The sequence below is a fragment of the Austrofundulus limnaeus genome, unplaced genomic scaffold (assembly GCF_001266775.1).
Source record: "Austrofundulus limnaeus strain Quisiro unplaced genomic scaffold, Austrofundulus_limnaeus-1.0 Scaffold54, whole genome shotgun sequence".
Taxonomy (NCBI): Eukaryota; Metazoa; Chordata; class Actinopteri; order Cyprinodontiformes; family Rivulidae; genus Austrofundulus; species Austrofundulus limnaeus.
In genome coordinates this window covers 2,367,135-2,375,275 of record NW_013952456.1, presented here as the reverse complement: position 1 = coordinate 2,375,275, position 8,141 = coordinate 2,367,135, and the positions used below count along the sequence as shown (strand labels likewise).

General features: G+C 35.5%; 1 protein-coding gene across 1 annotated transcript in view; it reads left to right on the top strand.

The window, feature by feature from the left end:
• Positions 1–8,141, top strand: part of LOC106517946 (pyruvate carboxylase, mitochondrial) — a 382,167-nt gene that overhangs the window by 2,176 nt on the left and 371,850 nt on the right. The window lies entirely within an intron of this gene.

Genomic DNA, 8,141 nt, shown 5'->3' with positions numbered 1-8,141 from the left:
AATAAAACTAAAATAATTATTTTTTTATAATACTATAGTAAGAAAGAAAAAGTAGAAGAGAAATATAAGAACAGTAAAGACGGAAACCGATAGAAATTATACAACATGTGAAATGAACGCCAATAACACACAGGACACCACACCCGACATTTGACCATCACACACAATCAGGCACATACACATACAAACATTCACATACACACACACACATACATGCATACATACATATCTACATACAAATAATTCTTGTTATTTTTCAGTTTTTGTGAAGAGATTGTTTAGCAGCAGGAGGAGGAAGTTTCTTGTTGACACAGGTGATGAAATGACTAAACTCTCAACACTCTTCTTAATTTCACTTTGACCTAAATGTCACAATTAACTATATAGGATATTAGTTATATTACAATGTCATTAAAAAGCTGTGTTTTTTTCCCAAACTGCTTGGTAATTTAAATCATGGATCTGCCTTTATAAACTCAATATTCCAATTTATATAAAACCATAGCAGCCATGTTCGAGTCAAGTCTTCTTTGTTTTATGTTTACAGTTAGTTCTCATTTAACTCGTCTTATTTCATAGTAATGGAGGGAAAACACTGTTCTGTTGCTACGTTCTGGAGGATATGTGCAGGAATGATGATGGAAGAGAGGCAGAAAGGATGAGTCCACGTTTGAACTTTTCCTCGCTTTAATAAATATTGACTTTGTGGTAGTCTTTAGACTCGAGTGGATGTACTTTAACCCTTTATGGAGCAATGATTCTGCAGAGAAACCCCTTGGCTGTCAAGTTAACGAGAGAACAGTAGCAGACTGAAAAGTAAGCCTCAGACAAGCAKTTACTGTCTGAAAAGAAAGTCAGATCTTAAAACGTTTTGAACTGTAGGCGACAGAAGACTCTTGTTACACATGTGAAGTTTTAGGTTCCTACAGTTTTTTWATGTTGGAGATAAAAGTAAAAAAAATAAAAATAAAATCACGCTTCCAGTTGTGAGAATGTGTAATAATGTGGAAGTTTAGGCGTTGATCTGTGTACTCTGGAGGGATTTGAGAGAAAACCGTAAATTCTGTGGAAGTGGTTTCCACACTGGCTGTAAGAGGACAAAACTGCCTGTGATTTAAGGTTTTAATTTGAAAAATTATTTAAAAATGTTAAAGGAATAAGAAGAGTTTTTATTTATTTTTATTTTTATTTTTTTGCAAAAAGGCTTCAAAATTGAGTGACATCGTCAGTCAGTTAATATTTCATGGAAACTGCGATTGTGTAAAAATGTAAAACATTAAAAAATTGCCAGTTCAGACGTACAAAGTCCAACTTTCTGAGACCCATTTCAGCTTTAATAAATGTTTATACCGTGAAGTCTGCCCGAGCTACAGAGCTCTAAAGAGGGCACAGCACACGTTTTCAGATCAAACCACGTGTTCCGGTTTGATTTTAAAGCTCTGTGAGGAATTAGTAAAAATGTTGTTTTAATAGTTATGTATTGGGATTATTTTTCCCTCGTACAGGATGTGAAATTTAGTTTTTGTGTATTTAAATAACTGGAGCTGCAAAGCATGAAAATATAAACTCCGATTGAACGAACGCTGGCAGGTCGCCACAGTTGGCCAATTAGAGCAGAGGTGAAGCTCCGAAAACAGGTTCTGTTTATTTGTGTCACAACTTTTGTTGTCGGAGAACTTTGATCTGCGAGGTTAATGTGTGAACCGGGAGCCGGTCCGTCAGGATGTCCGGGACACGAGCGTCGACCCGACAACCGTAGACGGGAGGCGTGTCATTTTGCACGCCATCACAGAGCGTCTCGAGAACATCGGCGGTTCTCGGCGAGCTGRTAAATGTGACCTGTGTTAGCAAAATACAGTATAACACAAGGGATTTTTCATTATTTGCAAAATTTACATTTCGACATCTTCAAAATGATTTGTATTTCTCTATATTTTGGTGATTTATGAAGTTAGTTTTTATTTTTTATTTTTGATGAGTGTCTGTTTGAAAACTCTTATTGTTTTTATTTTATCGGTCTAGACTTGATATCAAGAATTCCTGCACTAAATTTCAAATCCCAAAGCTTCACAGTGACACCAAACATTGTATGAAGGGATTTCCCTGCAGAGAGTAGAATTTTAAAGAAATATTTTAAAAGACATACCTGTTAGTAAACTTTAATTTAAAGGTAGATTAGAAAGTTTTATTCTACTTACAAGAATCTTTAGATCAGGGGCGCCCAAACATTTTCCACAAAAGGACCAAAATGAGAATCTATCCAGGGCTGCGGGCCAAATGCAGTAATATAGTACATGAAATACAAATACTAATTTTAGTAAAGTCCTTTATTTTGTAACGATTAAGCTAGCAGCCAGTGTGGTGGCCTGCTTTAGTTTTAGTCTGGGCACTTGGAGAAAGTCTGCCATATGCTCAAGTAGCAAAGGCTCATGGGAAATTTTGTAAATTGATAAAATATTAGTTTTTCTGGCCTTATAAATTGTGCAAATCTACATGTGGGGTTAAATCTAATCTAAATATCACTTTTTACTTGTATTTCACATTTTATATTTAATCTTATTATATCAAAGATAAAGTCAGAATCATGAGTGAAAGCTATCTGTACTACAGCCCCTTTATATAGTCATTGGGCCAATGGATAAAATGACAAAGCGGAAACACATTTTCTACATAGGATGACAGGTTACAACTTAGTAACAATGTCAACTGTTGGTGGGCCAAATCAAATAGCTTGGCGGGCCAAATTTGGCCCACGGGCCCCACTTTGGGCTCCTCTGCTTTAGATGGAATCTTTAGACAAGGGGAGTCAAACCCATTTTCACTGATGACCACATGGTGGGCCTCAAAGAGACAGTTGTAATTAACTTCAATGTTTTGTGTTTAACTTCGACTAAACGTCATGTTCCACGTGTCGTTGCCACGGCCAAGCACTGCTAACAAAACTAACTGAGCTCTACCTGGTGTTTCCTGCATAGAAACAGTGCTTTAACATGTCCTCTTATAAACACTGAAAAGTACTACGTGTACGACTGACTAAAAATGTAATACAAATACAGAAATACTAATAAAAGTAAAATAGGAGATTTTACTCACTTGATTTGTGGTGAGTAGCTGCCATCTTGAATTCTGAACTCTCCCACTGTCCCACAGGGAATTCCCATTGGAGAGATGTTCCAGACGTAATTTGCGACTTGTAAGTGGGAAATTCCCACTTACCAGTACAACTGGGCCTATAGAAAAGTAGCCAATGAAAAGGCAGCAAAATTTAGATTTTACATGGTGAATTTTGGCCCATGCAGCTTCACCTGGTGGTGGGATGCCGTCATTTTGCAGATAAAATAATCACCATGCATTATGGGAAATGTAGTTTAGACATTAATACATCTTTGAAGCTCTTGCGGGCCACACAAAATGCTGTGGTGGGCCACATTTAGCCCGTGAGCCTTTACTTTAACATGTGATTTATGAACTCAGTTTAATCAGTTAYGGAAAAAAAAATCTATATTTTCACCTGTTTTGCCAATACAAATGCTTGTTTGTAGCTGACAGCAGGTCACATTGGACGATGCAACAGTTGGTGATTTTTGAATGATTTATTCTTTTTTTTAAGGATGTTTGAAATCAATCTGATGCCTTTTACTTCCTCTTTGGTTGGTAGYGTGGTTCGTTGGAATGCTTGGTCAAAACAATGTCCGGTGATGTTGTTTGTCTTTTATACACTGATGTATTAAATCTGCTAAATTTAGATTCAGAACTTATTTACTTCAAATATTATTTATAAAAATATGGATGAGTTGTTTTGGCCCGACACTTTTTTATTTCTTTAATCCTTCTTTCATTTTTCAGGTCAAATGTTTATTTTTGAACATGTTTGACCTTAAATTAAGATGTTTAGAAATGTTCTGGTTTGTTGGAAAATTAAAAAATGTTTGTTTTGGAATGAAAAGCTGTTCAAATCTGGAACAAGAACGTCTGTCTGCCTCGTGTTTGTTGGACTCAGCTGAGGTCAAAGGTCACATTCCTGTGTCGTACTCGGGGCCTTTAGAAGCCTGTTGGAGGAACTGCTGTTTTTTTTTTTTGTCCAAAGGGCTCCTTTTCGCCTGAAGGAAAATCTGCTTTAACAATTTATTTCTTCTAAATAAAGATTCTTTTATAAGGTTTTATGTTTATTTACAACAGAAACCACCAGGATTTGAGCTGATGTGAGACGTGAGCTGATGACCTTTTTCTTTTCCCTCTCGTCACGTTCACCTCTGAGAGTGACGCTGAGCGTTTGACGCAGAGTCTGATGCTCCGAAGTTCAAACAAATAACGGTTCTGTGTCGCAAACGGACGAGGAGCAGTGAGTCAAGAAACAGTTGTCATTTAAAGCTTTTTTTTCTTGTACATTTGAGTAGATTTTTTAATCATTAAACCAGTCACAAATGCAAAACACTTTCTTTTTACATTAAATGTAACTTCTGCTGCATTTCAATGTTTTTTTTTTGTACTTTTTGTTACATTTTGTTTGGGCAAAACCTTTCAAAGAAACCAACAGAATTACAATAAATGCATTACTTTAATTAACCTAAACAGAGCTACATTAAATATAACAGCTGTGATTCAATATTTGGACAAAAACAGAAAAAAAAAATCATGTTCAACAACTAAAGGAAGGCTCATTTTTAGCTCCCACCCTGCTCAGCTCAGGCCTTGAGAAACAGTATCTGTGTCACAGTTTGCCTCGTTTGTTTAGAAACAGTGTATTGTTACAGCCGGAGTGTCTCAGTGTGTCCTCTTCAGGCTCCTCTGAAGTCATAATAAGACAGTTGTAGGCTTTAYAGGGTGTGGATGCTGAAGGACTAAAAGATCGGGGGAAAAAAAGCGGTGGTGGCCATCTTGATTTGAGTTTCCATGTTAGTCTGTGCAACAGTTGAATTAATTAACGCAAATATGTTAAATAACAGGTGTTGCACAGTCTGTTGTGCTTCAGGCATGTTTTTGGGGATGATGTCATATTTAAAATATGTGTAAAATTATGTGTCATAGCAAATTTTTTTTTGCGGTTTCTAAGGTTCATTAGTAGGTATGCTATCAAAAAATAATGATAATCCAAGTTCCTAACTTGTATTAAAACATTTTTTTTGGAAGCGGCTACATAAGACAAAGAAAATAATACAAATTTAGTTTAAATTTGTTTAAAAATAAGGAAATTACAGATAAATAATGACTCGATTCCAGGGCTTCAAAACCACTTTCACTCAGATCATCAGATTGTCATGAAAGTTACTCGGACAGTAGAAGAGTTTATAATAAATGATAGCTCACTTTTTAGTTAATCCTACATATTCAGTATGAGACCTTTTGATTGCTAGAATCTGAGCCAAATGTGTAAACTCACCTGTCCAGTACAATTAGCTGTGGCAGCCATCTTTTTTTAAACTTAGTTTTTATTTATTTTCGACAACAGTGACTCTTTTCACATTTACATTCTTCTGTCTCACTCAAGTACATACATTCTGCATTATAAGTTGACACATTATGAGAAGAGGCAGTGAAAAATTTGACAAATGTCATAATGAACACAAAATAATAAAACAAGGATGTGGCAGCCATCTTGAATTGGGGTAGCCCTTGCAGTGGTTGATGGGATATTTTGCTAACAAACCTCTGCTCATGTTTAATGAATTCTTTGAAAGTTTCATTAAAATCTGAATATTGGTCCGTGAGATTTTTTTTTAAAATTTTGATTCCTGTATTCACTTCTTATAATGCACAAAGCATTTGTAAGTGAAAATATGAGATTTATTGGAAAAAAGATATTTTTCCCCCTGTAAGGTGTATTAGACTGAAATCAGATTAGATTTTATCAGGTATTTCCATGTGAAAGCCCTCCTTATCTAAATGAATCCTAGTGCAGTAGCGCGGTGTGACCAGCAGGTGGCGGCAGCACTCCGTCAGTGAGGCGCAAACCTGAGCTTCTAGAGCAGAAGAAGACGTCTCTATCTGCTGCCTGCTTCAGCTTGAATCAGGCACTGGAGCGACCAGTTCAGGTAGTTGTTGAACAAATTGCACCTTTTTTATTCTCACCTGTGTTTTTGTGGAAACTTGTGACTAAAAACGGAGTTTGTAAGTTTAAAGAGTGAAGCTGTTATTTATTGGTTGTCATTAAAAATCAGCATTAAATGAGTTATTTTTCTTGGAGGATAAGAGCAATATTTTATGTTTTTTTTCTCTGCTGTAACTTAAGTCAGCTGAATGTGACTAATGAGGGATGATGATGGGATCTGTAACTTCTTAGTTAATGACTAGTCTTCATGTTGTTGCTGTAATTTGGCAGAAAAAAGCCTCACCACYGTCACACCTGAAGCTAGTTGTCTCTAATTAGATGCTCTTGCAGCTGGTAAACGAAGCAGCAGCTCATTGGCTCTTGGCTTAATGTCACCAAGAAAATTAGATAATGGCTTTTTTTCCCTTTTAGAGGTGGGAGTTTTTGTTTTRCGGTTTTTAAATAAGGGAAAACAACATTTTTGTCCTTTTTTGTCTAGTACAGAGGTGCCCAAGGTGGGGCCCGCGGGCCAAAATTGGCCCGCCAAGCCATTTGATTTGGCCCGCCAGCAGTTGTCCTGCTTACTAGATTGTATTTATGTTAAGATTAAATATAAAATACAAGTAACTACAAAGGACATTTAGATTAGATTTAAGTCCATGTCTTTGCACACCTTATAATATCCCATATATTCAAATTTAAAATTACGAAAAGTCCCATGAGCCTTTGCTGCTTGAGCATAAGTTGAATTTTCTCCATGTCCATGGGCTGAAAGGAAAAAAAGATGTGGGCAACCACACTGGCTGCTAGCTTAATCATAAGAAATAAAACAACTTTACTTAAGATTTGCATTTCTTATATTGTTACATTTGGCCCACGGCCCTCAGATTGATTTTAATTTTGGCCCTCTCAGGGAAAATGGTTTTTAATTTTGGCCCTCTCAGGGAAAATGTTTTTTAATTTTGACCCTCTCAGGGAAAATGTTTTTTTTAATTTTGGCCCTCTCAGGGAAAATGTTTTTTAATTTTGGCCCTCTCAGGGAAAATGTTTGCGCACCCCTGGTCTACTAAGTTTAAAAAAACTGAAATTGAACAAAAAGGAAATTATATTAACATTCCTCAAAGCTTTATTTTCATRATTTTAAAGAAACACCTTAATTCCCAAAGACAGTTTAGCTCCAAAATTGTATTGAAATCAACAGAATAATATTAACTTAATTAAAATTGGCCACGAAATGTGAAAGATTTTTAATGTTAATGGAATAAAAGAGGCAAATTGAAACGTAAAATTTGATGGRTGCTGATGAAAGTTGCTCAGAWTGTAGAAAACAGTTCATTTTAAAATATATTTGACCTTTTTTTAAAGAACACTGTGCAGAGAACTGCTGGAAGCTCAGAAAAATGTGTAAATTTCCAAGACATTTCACCTGTTTCATATTTGAAGATTGTCTCACAGAAATGACYTCTGCTGTTAGTTCTTAAAGTCTCCAAATGACTGAAAATCCTTCAACTTCCTCATAAACTTTAACACAAAACAAAGCCTTTGAAGCCCYTTTTCCACCTCTTGGAAAGCGTCTTTTGAGTATTCTAAAAAGCGCTATATAAGTTTGATGTATTTTTAAAAATATGCTTTTATTTTGAAATGCTGCACAAAAGTAAATAACACAGATGTGTGCTGACAAATTTACACACTAATCAGGATTTTGATCAAAGTGAAGTTGAAGCGGATTAAGACAGAATTTACAGTAATTTTAACAGTTTGAGCATAAAGTTTTTTGTTCGAGATACAAAAAGTGGAAGATGCATCAGAATATTTAAAAAATTGGTCTTTATACACATTTTTTCCCATTTGTCTCCTTCATATATTTGTTTTTAAATTAAAGTGACATCAGAGGTGATCACTGGTTTTTGTTTCTTAGATAATGATTTAAAAGAATCTTATTAAACATCAGATTCCTCATTTATGTATTGTTCACCATTGTAGCAACTGAAGAACTGCATTAATTTAAACATGTTTTAAGTGGTAAAAGTATCTAAAGATGTAAAACGGCTCGTTAAGTATGCGTTGGCAAAGCAGCATCAGAAACTGTGGAGAGAGAGTCTGCAGGATAACA